The following is a 14,360-nucleotide window of genomic DNA, read 5'->3' as shown; positions in this document are numbered from 1 at the left end:
CAAAACTCAACTCTTTATAAAAGAAACTCGTACTCGTAACTCCCAATCATACGCCATGATATGAAGATCATAACGAACACAAAATAAATTAGGTTATAACCTTGCCACTGATTTCTAATACCATGTCCCAATTAAATAATTAACTCATAAGGATCTCAAACTGAATATCCCAACATACATTACTAACTCAATTCCCGAATATGTCAAATCAATATAACTTAAACATTCTCAAATCATAATTCCAATTTCCTAACTCACTTTATTCAAATCACAACTCATAATCTCCAAATTAGGGATGTCAACGAGCCGAGCCGAGTATTTGGCTGTTCGAGCTAGGCTTGATAAGAAATTTCCGAGTTCGAGCTCGAGCCGAGCTTAACCGAGCTTTCATTTTCCCTGTTCGAGCTTGGCTCATTTAAGTTTTTCGCTGTTCGAGCTTGGCTCACGAGTAGCTTGTTTAAGTTCAAGCTCGAGCCGAGCCAAGCTATTAACAAACGAGCCTTAATAAACAAGCTTTTAACAAACGAGCCTTAACATTATGAAATATTATTTTTTAAGAAATTATAATTTATAAAACATAAAAACATAACCAAACCCAAATAAAAAGTTAACATCTTATACTTTTTAATACTATTTTATTAATTAGAATCTCCTCAAATAAAAATACTCTAAAAATCAAAATCTAACAAACTAATTGCAATTAGTTCTAATCTTTTCACATCAACATTCTCATCTTTAATTCATCTCTTCTATCCTCCATCAGACTTGAGTTATATCTTCTAATCTTCTACCTTATTATGTCATACCTGCAAGAGGTTAAAAAATCAAAGATTAGTGTTAAAACAAACTCAACCAAAATAATTTTACTACACGTATGTAAACTAATTAACATTTTACCTGGTGGTGTCATTTATCTATCTTCAAACTTCAAACAAGGTTTACTTCCGTCACTCCATCACTTTTTGCCTATATTGTAAAGTTATTACAAAGTAATTAAAAGCATTGAAAGTGAATAAACCATTACTTACGTAGTACTAGTTTATGATATAGAACATACCTTCTTCTTCCTTTTAATCCCATAAAAGCTCCTTAACCAGTCTTCCCCACACAACAACATTTGAACGGTTTCAGCACCGAGATTAGCTCTATGTGGCTCAATAACACGACCGTCGGCACTAAAAGTAGCTTCTGAAGCAACAGATGTGACTGGAATTGCAAGGATATCACAAGCCATCCTCGATAAAATTCGGTACTTCAAGTTGTTTGCTCTCCACCAATTTAAGGGGTCAAAATGCTCAGTCTCAGTCTCATTACAAATGTAGACACCCTCTTCCAAATGTTAATTCTTCTCAAACCTTATCCTCAATCAACAACAACGAATCCCAAACATCTTTTTCGCTACTATATAGCCAAGTCGTCAAATGACTCGGCATACAGTCGTAGGCCCGCTCTGATACCATTCTGTAATACCCCGACTCTAGATCCTATTAAAATATTACTTAAAATAATAAATATTAATTTGAGTATAAAATTCGGCAGAATTTCCTTTGTAAATCGAACAAGCCCAGTTTTGGGATTATTTAAAAACCTGAAATAAATTCAACAAAACCAACATCCATCCGAAAAATGCGATTTACAAACCTGTATATTTTTAAACATAGGCGGAAGCAACAACAGAGAATCAGAGTATTACTGCCGCATTTACCTCGGGGAAAATGCAGGGCTACAACTTTCAAGATCGATAAAGAATAATTAAGATTACAAACCTCTTTACGTTAACCAAATTAAACTTAACAATTATATTAAACTTATAAAATAAATTAATTATTAAGAAATTTATGATTGAAAAACCCTTCTTGGATACATTGACTTCTATTAGCATCATCCTCACTCGAAGTAACCTATGATATCGATCATACTTGTGGATAATAGTCATCTGCTCACCATAACAAAATGGGTCGTCGCAGGTTCAATCCCAAATGGGAGAACAACACAAACAACAAACACACACACGTCAGCGAAAGCCGAGTACCACAACTCTAACTTAATCAAGTAATGAGAAAACTCATGTGACCGTTTAAGTAAATGAAGATAAAACACCAAATAATAAATACACACAAAGACGTCGTTCCCAAATAAATTGTGAATAACAACAGATAAAAGATACGGAGTCTTGTTAGTACTTAAATAAGTATTAGAAATTACTATTGGTTCTCTATCATATCAGAGCTCTTTCTCTAATCTTATTTATCTCTTACATTCCCAAATTCCTTTAATTCTCCATTCTAAGTAGATCCGGGAGCCCCTAACAATCTACTGAATAATATAGATAGACCCGGGAGACCCTGATAGTCTATTTAATGTGTACCCGGGAGCCCCTGACAGTACATTCAATAACCTCTAGTGTGCACACCCCCCAACTCTAGTTTTTATTGTGACCCGGGAGTCCCTGAACAGTCACACTATAGATGGGGAAGGTTTACCATCTTGCCACATACGGCGATAATTAATTCCAAATTGCCACATACGACGAGAATTAATCAATAAATCTCATAGAAGAGGGATTTGAGTAAATTACCAATTGACAGCAACGAAGATAACCGTGGCCACCATTAGTGGCGGCGGCAGACAGAGGAAGGGCGAGCACGGAGGCGGGACAACACCACCAACCTCAACAATGCAACAACCATCACAACCACCGCATCACCGGCGGTGCGAACACGCAGGGGAGGCAGAGAAACGGTGACGCGGTGCGACGCGACGGTGGAGGGGAGCAAGAGGGGAGAAGGAACGAAGTAAAAGTGAAGGAGAGGGAGGTAGACTGATCGGAGATGGAGAGAAGAAAATGAAGAGAGAGAGAGTTGGGTGAGACCGAGAAGAAAAAATGAGAGGGGAAAGGTTTCCAGATTTCTCTTTAGTAACTCGTAAGGGGATTTGACACTAGACTAGTAAAAGATATGTTGGCTTTCTCCTATAATGACATGTAGCATAGGTAAAAATAAGGGATAACTAGTATAGTTTGATTAATAAAAATATAGTTAGTATAATTAGATGAGGTAATATTAATCAACTCTAATTTAGAAGTACTTATAAAACAAATCAATTAATAAAAATAGTATACTTACTAATTCGATAAAATAAAATATAATAATTTGATCAGTAACCCTTTAGATTAAAGAATTTGTTTTTTTTTTATTCTTATTTTTTTATAACGAAATTAAAAATCCTTGAAAGAATTAATTTCAAGAATGAATTTAAGCTAATTCTTAATATCGTATTAAAAGCTGCTTGAAATAAGGGCTATTACAATATATTAAGAATGTAAAATATTAAGGCATCACAGAGGTCATTCAGCGTGGGTAAATGACCAATTTACCCTTAAAGGTTTCATTTGGTCGGGTGAATCATGGTACGTTGGATTGATCTGATTCGAGAGGCTGAGATTGCTTCTCATTCTTCTCATTTTAAGCTCCCTTCCCAATTGAGTATATATATATATATATATATATATATATATATATATATATATATATATATATATATATATATATATATATATACATACGTACTTCCTCCTTTCCAGAAATATCGTACCATTTATTTTTACACTATTCACACTACGAATTTACCCATTTTTTGTGATTCGTACGTAAGGAAATTTTAGTCATGTGGGGTCATGTTAGATTCGTATCGATATATATTTTTTAAATATTAATTTTTTATAATTTTTACTTGTACACAATTTGAGATATTAATAGTCAAAGTAATGGTTAGAGAAGTAAAAGTCAACCATGGTGCGATATTTTCGGAATGGATGAAGTATATTTTTATTGATACATAAACAATTATACATAGATAAGAGTTTCATTTTTATTAAAAGTATGTTCATAATAGATATGAGACTAAAAAATATATACTCTCAATTCAAAATTCACTTGTATTAAAGACCCGAAAGTAAAGCCTACAATCGAGCACAAAATAAAGCTCAACAAAACCAAAATAAAACGCAAACTAAAAAAAAAAGTTAACTCTAGTCAAAAGTTGACCAGAATCCTAACACTTTAAAACATGTAAACTTCAAGTTACTATTGCAGCAGTAGTGTGCTGCCTATTTTACCCCCGCCTTTCAACCTTAATTACTGAATTTTGCCATGATGTTGGATGATGCCACGTGTTCCCATCAACCATCTGCCTTATTTGTTCCTCTTTGGTTCCTCTTTCCTTTTCCTCGACTCTGGGATCTTGATCCTCCCCTTCCATTTTCAAGAAACCCTAGCTCTCCTCTCTGCAATCTCCTCCGCCCCTTCACACATCTCCTTCCATCACCCTAGATTTTCAGACCGCCAATCTCCGTTCTTTTTCAAGAGGGTGTTGTTTTATGGTGATCGAAGGCCACGTTCGAGGATTCTGAGAAGGAGTACAATATTGATACACCGAAAGGTAAAAATCGTTTATTTTCGGTGGTTTTGTTTTTGATGTTATTTTAGGTCAGTTTAACTCACTACCTCCTTCCATTTTAAACCCTAGCTATCCACTCTCCTACGTCGAATTAGTTGCTTCATAATTTGCCTCTTCAACAATTGGCTCCCAGGTTCTTCATGATTCTCCTCTCTCAAACAAATTCTCCGCTGCCAAAATCGTTTGAACCCGCGACTCTCAGTTCTGGGTTTTGTTTAAGTTTTCTGGGTTGTTTCACGCAAGGATTTATGCAGAGTGTTTGATTAATTAATTGGTTGAATGAAATTTGGATGTGAACATAATCGATTTACTTGTTTAATTTGATTTGTTGAATGAAATTTGGAGTTGGATAGGTTCAGAAAATTGATGTTGATTCGTTGAAAATCTATGTCATTTTAATTTTCATTTTAATCTACGTCATTCTATTTCATTTTAATCTATGTCATTCTAATTGTAATTTTAATCTCTGAGTTGAAAATATATGTCATTGGTAGCCCTCTATTTACACGCATTACCAATGGTAAACAAAAAAGGTAAGGAATTTCGTATATGGCCTTCTATACTTGATTTTCTTATACCATGGCCTTAATGAGTCTTTTTAAGGAATTTTTGTGCTAGATAAGATTAGTTATGGTTAATTATACTGACCATGATTAATTAAACATGATTTGTTTTCCCTCCCAAATGAAAATAAGTTCCCCCCTAAATATTTTCCCTCATGGTTGCAATGTCGTGTTAATGGAAAAATCAGGGTTGCAATACTGTCATGGATGTCTTGTCGCACGATATATCACGTACGTTTCACTAATGTAATTAAACTGTGTATTATGTATGACTAACATACATCAAATGTTTGACCGATGTAATTAAATTGCATATTAATTAAAATGCTTGATTGATGTAACTAAAATGCTTTTAGATAGCTATTGTAAAGATTCCATTCAAAGGTAAGATTAGAGAAAACAACAAGAGTAATTTGAGAGGATGAAGATGTTGACCTGATCGTGGGATTTTACAGAGACAAAGATTAATATGGGTGGTGGGAGGAGACTACTTTGCAGGGAGTTGTTAGAGGTGTTAGAGTAATTGGGTTGCTAACCATGGTTGGAAACATCTTAAAAAGTTATTAGAAAGGCCCAATAAGGCTATCGTATAGGAAAATCAAGATTAGAAGGCCACAACGTGAATTTTGCTTTATTTCGATTTACCATTAGTAATGTTCATAAACAGAGGGCTACCAATGAGAATTTCCCTTTTAATTTTAATTTTGGCTTAATTCGTGTTCGGTTTATATTGGTGTTGGATTTGTTTACCTTATTTTAAGAGAGTAGATCATCCTATCTGCGACTCAAAGCATAATGTAAACACAAAATATAAGAGCCGATTATCAATCCGAGCGAAGGTGGACTCCGATTATGAAACAAAGAAAGCTCAATAATTTGAGACGGAGACAAAATTATCATCATCTAACACCACTAATTAAAACACAGTAAAATAAGAATTGAATACCTTTAGATAAACCCAACATTATCTTACTTGCTAACGTCTTCTTTCACACATTAGCAAAAAAAATGATGTTCAAAGTGGAGATTGTGAATAGTGCAACAAGTCAAAAGGTTAAATAGGGATGGAGGGAGTATAACGTCTGAATTTCTAATTTGCGAAAGGTGTTGATCCTACATTTTGAGGTGCAAATGCTTATATTTTATTCACATTTTTTTATCAGATGAAAGAAATTGCAACAAAGAATTTTCAGCGGATATGTGAGGCATATTAACTACTCTCAGATTAGAATAAAAGACAGATATATGATATATATGGTTTGGAAGGTTTGAAATATAGATCCGGTTTAGAACTTGGAGTGAAGCTAAATAAAGCTGAAGAAATTAAGGAAGACCTACTGGTTCTATTATGGCCAATGTCTCATTGCCACAATTTTTGGACGGTTATGTCATTATGAGGGAGTATGTTATTTTATTTATATGTATTTTCCCATTGTTTGATCATGACATGCTTTTGTGGGAGAACTCTTATTTATTACTGTTAAAATCCATTAATTGGTCTTATATTGGTTCATGTACATGTAAATGACAGAATTGCCATGACCAGTGAGGTACAGTCTCAAATGTCTGAACGCATTGCAATTACCATAGGCGGGAACTTAGAAGTTAAAGGCAACTCAGGTCGTGGAGCTGCTTCAGTGTTCTTAAACATCAGATATCTCCAGTTGCCTCCATTGAGTATATGGCATCTGCTGGTCTGCTGTCAATCATTGGTATACAAACAACACGGTATTGAAGGAAATATGTCCTTCACCCAAGGTGCATTTAGTCTAATACCAAGGTTAAGATTAATTGCGAACAATTAATTCAGTGAGATCAAGTGATCGGAACAGCTAGCTGGAGCAATGCTTCCGATCAGTGAGTTCTAATGAATATTAAGCTCACAACTTACTCTTGACTGAACCTATAAGGTCACACCAATGGCACGTAACAGATCACCAGATTAAATGAATCGGAAATTCATTTAATAGCTTTTCGGGAATTAGTTTTGGAAAACGTATTATACGATACGACCTTGCATCGGAATCGTATATCGTATCGCGAATATTCGTAAGCTGGGCGAAACGAATAAATCGTATCGTACGACGGTGATTCTTCGTATACGAAACGATAAATAATATCCGGAAGGAATTAGTCGCGAGTACGAAGGGCATTGGAGTTGCCGGCCCGTCGAGCCAAGGACGCAAGCGTGCAAGGCCCAACGAACCAGCAAGCTCGCGAGCAAAGGCGAGCAGCCAGCCCGCGTGTGCGTGCGAGCACGCAACACAAGCAACGCAGGAGAGAGCACGCGAGGCCCACGGCCCAGCAGCTCGGCTGTGTGCGCTGTGGGCTTCGGCCTGCAGCGTGTTGGCTGTGCGCAGGTCCGTGTGGTCGTGTGTGCAAGTGTGGCCGGTCAAGGCCTTGTCTTGGCCGGTTACACAATATAATATTAATTTATTATATTTTTGCACACAACCTAATACACACAGTAAGTTTTCCAAACCCTAAACCTAATTCAGAAATTACGTTCTACAGTTTTCTCTCTCTGTGAAAACCGTTCTTCCCAAAAGCAAAAACTCTTGATTGATTGTCTAAGCTACGGTTATCAAGACGGATCTGATCGTGTCAGTGAACCAAGTAGAGGAACGACAAGTAGAGTTCTAAGTTCGTGTTCGTTGACAGATTACTAGGGAAAATACGCTTCGAATATAAGTTTTCTTAATCTGTGCTTTATACATGTTCCCTGGCTTTGGGGATTGTTTCCGCACATGTTATTATGTTTAACTGTATTCCCCTATAGGTATTTGACTTGTATTTCTTTTTTTCTTTTTATTTTATTTTATCAATCTGATTTTTCTATTTTTTAGAGTCTGGTACGTTCCCATCTTGATTGCCAAGTTCTCAGTTATCCAATAATAAAACTGGTTGTGTTTTACCACATGCAATTGTCACCTCACTCTTCTGCCACCGTTGGACTTGCAATGTCGCTTAACGATGGGTCGATCAATCTTTCTAATTTATGGACTTGCCAACTGTCTGAGACTTCTAATGGAAATGTATATCTTTCTTTTCTCAATAACACGTTAAAAGACAGAAGGAAAAGTTGCATTGGAGATATATGTTTGCCTTTGTTATGGATTCATATGCTTGTAGTCATCATTAGTCTTCTAATCTCGATAACTTTCATTTCTTGTTGTTTACATCTGTGACAAAATGGATGGCACTAGAGATTGACACTAAGGCATTTCTTGTCGTTTACATCTGTCATTAGGAATGTATTGAAGCATATTAGACATATATAGTCCGCATTCATTTTGTTCTTTCTCTTGGAGGAACATCATGTAATTTGTGTATCCTAACTAATTTTATTTGTAATTTGACAGGATAAGCTTGATGCTAAAATTATTGTGGCAGGCTATTCAACTACTTGTAGTCAGAAGATACACAACCACCTTGTAAGTTACAAAGTATTTTTATTCTACTTTCCTCTGCGGCAGGAATAACCTCTTATCTATTAGAGCCTTATGAAAATTGAATTGGATGTGGTACGTAGCATCTGTTACTAATATATTCTATATGTAGAGAGAAATTCTGTGTGTTTAATTGTATTTTATTTTAATGTATCCCTGGTGACCTTTTCATTTCCCCCTCTGATGATACCTTCACAAAATGGCTCTTTTTTAATTTCTAATTTTGATAATTATTACATGTACGATGTTGGTTCTTCTTGATCCATTAGTTAAGAGGAAATAGTCCCATAATTTCTTTCAAAAGCTATCTTTTTGCCCCATTTTGTGATAATTGTTTTCTATTCTTCTTATAGCACTGGACAAAATGTTGCCGTCCTCTACTCTGGAGATGTTGATTCCTGCTAATGCAGTAATTAAGTTGTAGGAAAAACGGGCAATCTTTCTGACATCTGTCACGTACATTCTGTTTTTTCGATTTGATGTGATATTTTTCATTTTGATTATATTCACGTGTTATTATTTTTAGTATCATACTTGGCTAAAATATTGGCTAACATTTTTGGGGTGGTGATGTGCTTTGAGAGGTGGTGTTTGACAATTTTATCTAAAATAGCTGTTTATTATGTATTTGTGTATTCAAATTATGTGATTATTGATAATAGACTGAGTTGAGCTTTAGTACTACTAATTGCTTATTGATTCACTATATGTACTATTGAAGCTATGTATGCGATGATAAGTTCAGCTAAAGTCATTCCATATCCCCCTTAACCCAGTCATGTCATTAGTTTAGTGCAAGACAAGCTTTTTAAAATTAAACATGAGTAGTGACGTATCTTAATTTTATGATTGGTAGAGTATAAGGTCCGAGGATCGCATCTTCTCATCCGTAAAATTCATCTTTTCTCATTTCTTTATTACATAGAAGTACTATGGCCCTGTTGTGTCCACTAACCTGGATAACTGGAGCTTCAGTAGGAAACTAACCTTTAAACTTGTGTGCTATATGTGTGGAAGAAAGTATTCTTGCTGAATTTTAGTGCTTCGTGTTTGCTTTTCTTTTTCTCCTTTCCTTTTCTGCGGTATTTTCCTATGTGTTGATTAAAATGCTGAGGTTTTGAGTATCTAACATTCTCTAGAACTGTTCTTGTGTTTGGTCTTCCTGATATCTGGAGTTGTATTATAGAGATTTTTGAGCCAATGTCTTCTCGTGGAGATCGTGTAGTACATATATCTGGCACACCTGAGCAGAAGAGTTTAGCTGAAAACTTGATTCACGCATTAATTATGGTAATTTAACTTCTCAGGCTGTTTCTTGGTAGGAAAGTTTGAACTGGAGTAAAAGAGCTTTCTCTTCACTGTTATTCTCTATATATTTTCTCTAGGCTATTCCACCAGATATCCTTTTTAGAATATTCCTTCAGATTGTATGCCCTCCATAAAAAATGCATATCAAGGTTGTGCCATAAGATTTGCACAAGATTTTAATATCTTTTTATGGTTGAAAGAGTGCTAAGCTTCCATTGATTTTAACTCTCTGTAGATCTTGAACTTGAGATGGCAATGGAAAGTCCTGCATAAAGAAAAATACAGCAGTTAGGAACACTCGGTATTTTATCATTGTGTTTATAACGGGAATGGGAAAACAATCAGTTAGAGAAACCTCAGCAGGGGCAAGTTTACATATGCTATTTGGTTTCTTTGTTGTCTTCGCCCTGTTTCATTCCCACGCCCTTTTCCACCAACTCTTTTCCTGCAAATTAACATTAAATAAAAACAATCATGTACTCAGAAAAGGGGTATTTCTCTGGGAGCTCGTGCCTTTTCTAGAGGGCATGATTACTATGAGGCTATGAAGCATACAATAAGGAGACAATGGAGCCAATACAAGATGATACGCTCATTATAATGCTTAAATACTCTAGAATTTAATTTGTTAATTATGATGAGAATCTGACTTTCTTTGTGTAGATCGAGCTTTATTTTGGTTTAATGAAAGTGGAGTATGAGGTAGAGGTTCTCACATATATCCTACCTTTGTCCTTTGCAGTGAGAAAAGCGATGATAATAATGCTTCTCTCGTGAGATGTGCGCAATTATCAAAACGAGGATGGTAAAGGAAGCACATGACACGGAGAATCATCTTATGCAGTCGGCAGAAAGCTATGGTAAGTTGTAGATACCTTGTAACTATTGTATGTGTGGAATGATCAATCAACATTCCTTTTCTTTAACTTGTTCAAATTAAAGGTTTGCATAACAAAAAGTTCTGAGGGTGCTTTCCTATGTTGATGTTTACGGTTTGTGCATAAACTAGACGTTAAAGGAGCTTGGAGAGGAGTGACTATGTGGTTGTTATGGTGCTTGATGTAGCTATTCAGATGCATTGATGCCCGAGTCAGTTCAAGTTCTATGTTGTTAACTTATTGCTTCAATCTAATCAGGTTCGTCTAATCAGTTATATAAGTTGATATAGGGGAAGGGAAAAACCCACATGTATAAAGAGCACAATTGTTGATATGGCTCATATTTGTATGGGTACAAATAACTTTAATCTTGTCATGCCAAATGGACAGTTTGGCATATGTAATCTAGTATGATTAGCTAAGTAGAAAGAAGAACACTATTGTCTTCTTTTGAACTTATCTTATAACTGTGTGAATTCAATTGTTTATCAGATTTTCCCTTATTTGATATTACTATTCCATAGGGAGGAGTGTCAGATACATGTACACAAGGCTGGCTGAAATCACTAGAGAACTGCTAGGAAAGACACTGGCATCACTTTACCGTTAGTGGAACTATTGAGGTAGTGGATGAAGACAGTGCAAATGATGCCAGTGAAGGTGACGGTGTAACTCTCTTAATCACTGAACTGCCAGCTCAGAAGTGGACTCGAGATTAAAAGGAATTTTTAAGAGACGGAGATCAAATGATGCAGCGAAACCAAATGATGCAGTGAATATTCGATGCTAAGGAGTCCTTTGATTTTTTTCAAAGATGCTTCTCATCAGGTATTGATGTACATTTCTCTCTCTTCGTTGATCGTGGAGTCTAGGATTTCTAACAATGTGTGCCTCTCAATTTTGAGTTTCATAAATGTCCCAAAAGGCTGTGATTCTTTTCATTCTGTACTTATTTGTATAAGATATTGCATTTGATGTGTTACTGATGTATTTCGAGTGATTTTTACTTCATCAAGTTGTAGTTAACCACTTTACCCTACCTTTTTAAGTTGGTACATATCTCGAGGCATCATTTTTCTCTTAAATTTAGGTTTCATTGTATGTTGAGGGTAGGGAAGAGAGGATTGAATATCGTACGAGAAAAAAAACTAAGCAAAACAATTATTTTTATTGGTCAATGTCGCGAGTGGCCTTGTTAGCTTAATAGGAGTTACAGACCCCTCAAATCGATATATTTTGTATAGTGCAACTCCTTTAACACCTAAGAGAACTTCATAAATATTTTTAGCAGTAAGTGTAATGAACATGCCTAATAAAGAAGATTTAGTTATTTCACCAGGGTTATGCGTGTTTAGTTCTTCAGTGTTTAGCCGCTACAGGCATAAGTTACACCTGGCGGAATTTCTATTCATCTCTATTATGTAATATCCTGTTTGGGGTTATCAGCTTTTCGCTGACAAGTAAGAGTCGTAAGCAAAGAGGGAAGTTGATTAGAAATTCTTAGCATTGCTTCTGTTTCATTATTTAGCAGTATGTATTGGAAATATAAAGGAACTATTGTCATCAAGGATACTCGACATTGTGTCTATCACATTAGAAAGGATGGTTGGACTTTGAATAGACTGCATTTCATCCTAGCGGATTTAGGTTTTGTTAATAGTTCTTGAATAGTGTGCATTTATTTTGAGTACCTACCTTTTGTGTGAGTTTTTACAACTTCCTAGGAAAAGGAAGTTTGTTTTAGTTCAACCTCCTGCCTCTCGCTTTGGGTCTACTATGATGTCCAATTAAGCTGTTGTGAACTTAAGAAGTTTGTTCGAGTCTATTAGCTCCCTCAGTTCCTCTTTGTTTTTATGAGATGATGTGTTGCATTTAGAAACTTAATTAAATGATCGTTTATTGTATGAGATGATGTGTTGCATTCAACTGGTGGAGAGCTTGATCTTACGAGAAACTTTATAAACAGGCCAAGAAACCCGAGACAGAATTCTTTGCGGCACCACCTCTTGCACAAAATATCGTGGCTCCCTCGTGGAAAGAGATTAATCTTGAAGGTTGGCATCTCATGCTATTTTCAGATTTTGACTTGATTTGCACAGTTGTTGATTCGTCTGCAATATTAGCTGAAATTGCAATTGTAACAGCTCTGAAGTCAGATCAAAGTCCAACTTACAGTCAAATTACTCGGATGTCATCTACTGATTTGAGAAATACATGGAGTGTTTTCCCAAGGCAGTACGCAGAGGAGTACGAGCAGTGTATCGAGACTATTCTATCAGCGAATAAACGTATCTATATCTTATCATGGTTTCTATTTTTATGTATTTTGAGGGTTGGGGGGGGGGGGGGTTAGTTTGTGCAGAGCCCTTATGTGTTATGGTTTGTTTAATTTTGGTCATTTAAAAAAAAAAAATTAGCTCATTTTTTTGAAAAATCTTCAAATCTCTCCTTATCCCAGGAGCAACGTACACAAATGAAGTCTCAGTGCAACAAATATGGAACACAATATCTTAAACTTACATATAATCAAACAAAAAATTTCTACAACACTCTCTCAAAATTACAATTTAGAGAGTACACCACAACATAAGTGAACTTGATAAATGAACTTGATGAGCTAATTCTACTTGGATTTTCTGGTAAATATAAATATAAATAAATATTCAGGGTGCAATTGAAATTTCATCAGCGCAACTAAACTTAGTTATCCAACTGTAAAATACTATTATGCATAAGGCCTTATATCAGGTGATTGAGTACGACAATAGTCTGTGTATAATCAATAACTGCAGAACGGACAAAGTTTCTTGCTTTCTTGCTTCATCATTCATCAACTAAGTAATCATGTATCTTTTCTTGCAGAGTTGTACGTTGCCACAAAGTTGGGCGATGAACTATCACGACTGTTCTTTATGCTATTAGGCCGGCCGTGTTTAATTTCTCTAAACTTAGTCTTTTTTTTATGCTTAGCCATGATTTCTATATATGTAACCTACATCAAGTAATTAGCGGTGTTTCTATTCATGCTTTCAACTAATTCTATAGAGTAATTAGGCTTATGATTTGTATAGTGTACCGGGAGATAGTTTTTTATATCTTGGGGCTACCGCACGTTCCAACAACTAGTGATAAATAAAAACACTACATTTGTAAGTATGATTGTGAAGCATCATAAGCTGTAAGAATTAGCCCTTCCAGACCGGACCAACACCATGGCAGCAACACACATCGAAAAAGACATCACCATGCAACATTTCAACAAAAGCCAACTTGAGCAAACCCCTGTCGTTCCCTAAGCTCAACTGATTCAACCTTCAGAAGTGTATAAGTATTAAACAAAGTATCATAACCCCCAGAACCAACAATAACCTAACCAACACCTAAAATCAATCTGACTGTTGACAACACATCAGAAACAACTACAGCACAACTTGCAGAAACACAGAAGCATGAGCATAGTGTTTGAAGCTAAGTTTGCCAAGGACTTGTTGATAATAATTTACCAGGTTTACATATTTTCAATACACAATTATACGCTACTAGGGACAATTCTTCCGCAGTTGATGAATTGAATCTGCAAATTGTGCTGGAATCTAAACCCCACCCAAACAACCACAATACTCCATAAATAAACAATTGACACCCAAAAGCATACAAAAATAAAATGTAAATCTTAGGTGAAACATAACTAATTACAGAAAAAA

At 35.6% G+C, this 14,360-nt stretch overlaps 2 long non-coding RNA genes across 5 annotated transcripts; one reads left to right on the top strand and one right to left on the bottom strand.

Annotated features, from left to right (window-relative positions):
• Window positions 1-513: 513 nt before the first annotated feature.
• On the bottom strand, window positions 514-1,332 carry LOC110791190 (uncharacterized). The gene is made up of 3 exons (XR_002534031.2): window positions 1,058-1,332; window positions 898-966; window positions 514-806 (listed from the first exon to the last, which is right to left on the bottom strand). It is a non-coding gene; the product is annotated as an uncharacterized lncRNA (long non-coding RNA).
• A 6,774-nt stretch (window positions 1,333-8,106) lies between these two features.
• Window positions 8,107-13,765, top strand: LOC130462767 (uncharacterized). 4 transcript variants are annotated; one of them, XR_008923511.1, is made up of 8 exons: window positions 8,107-8,455; window positions 9,657-9,760; window positions 10,521-10,638; window positions 10,788-10,914; window positions 11,181-11,484; window positions 12,623-12,710; window positions 12,801-12,944; window positions 13,519-13,765. It is a non-coding gene; the product is annotated as an uncharacterized lncRNA (long non-coding RNA). The 4 variants fall into 4 exon arrangements; XR_008923513.1 differs by lacking the exon at window positions 13,519-13,765 and having other exon boundaries at window positions 8,107-8,545; window positions 12,801-12,982; XR_008923510.1 differs by lacking the exon at window positions 13,519-13,765 and having other exon boundaries at window positions 8,108-8,455; window positions 12,801-12,982.
• Window positions 13,766-14,360: the final 595 nt, after the last annotated feature.

The sequence above is a fragment of the Spinacia oleracea genome, chromosome 6 (assembly GCF_020520425.1).
Source record: "Spinacia oleracea cultivar Varoflay chromosome 6, BTI_SOV_V1, whole genome shotgun sequence".
NCBI lineage: Eukaryota > Viridiplantae > Streptophyta > Magnoliopsida > Caryophyllales > Amaranthaceae > Spinacia > Spinacia oleracea.
Note: the sequence above shows the minus strand (reverse complement) of the source record. Positions and strands in the feature narration are given on the sequence as shown.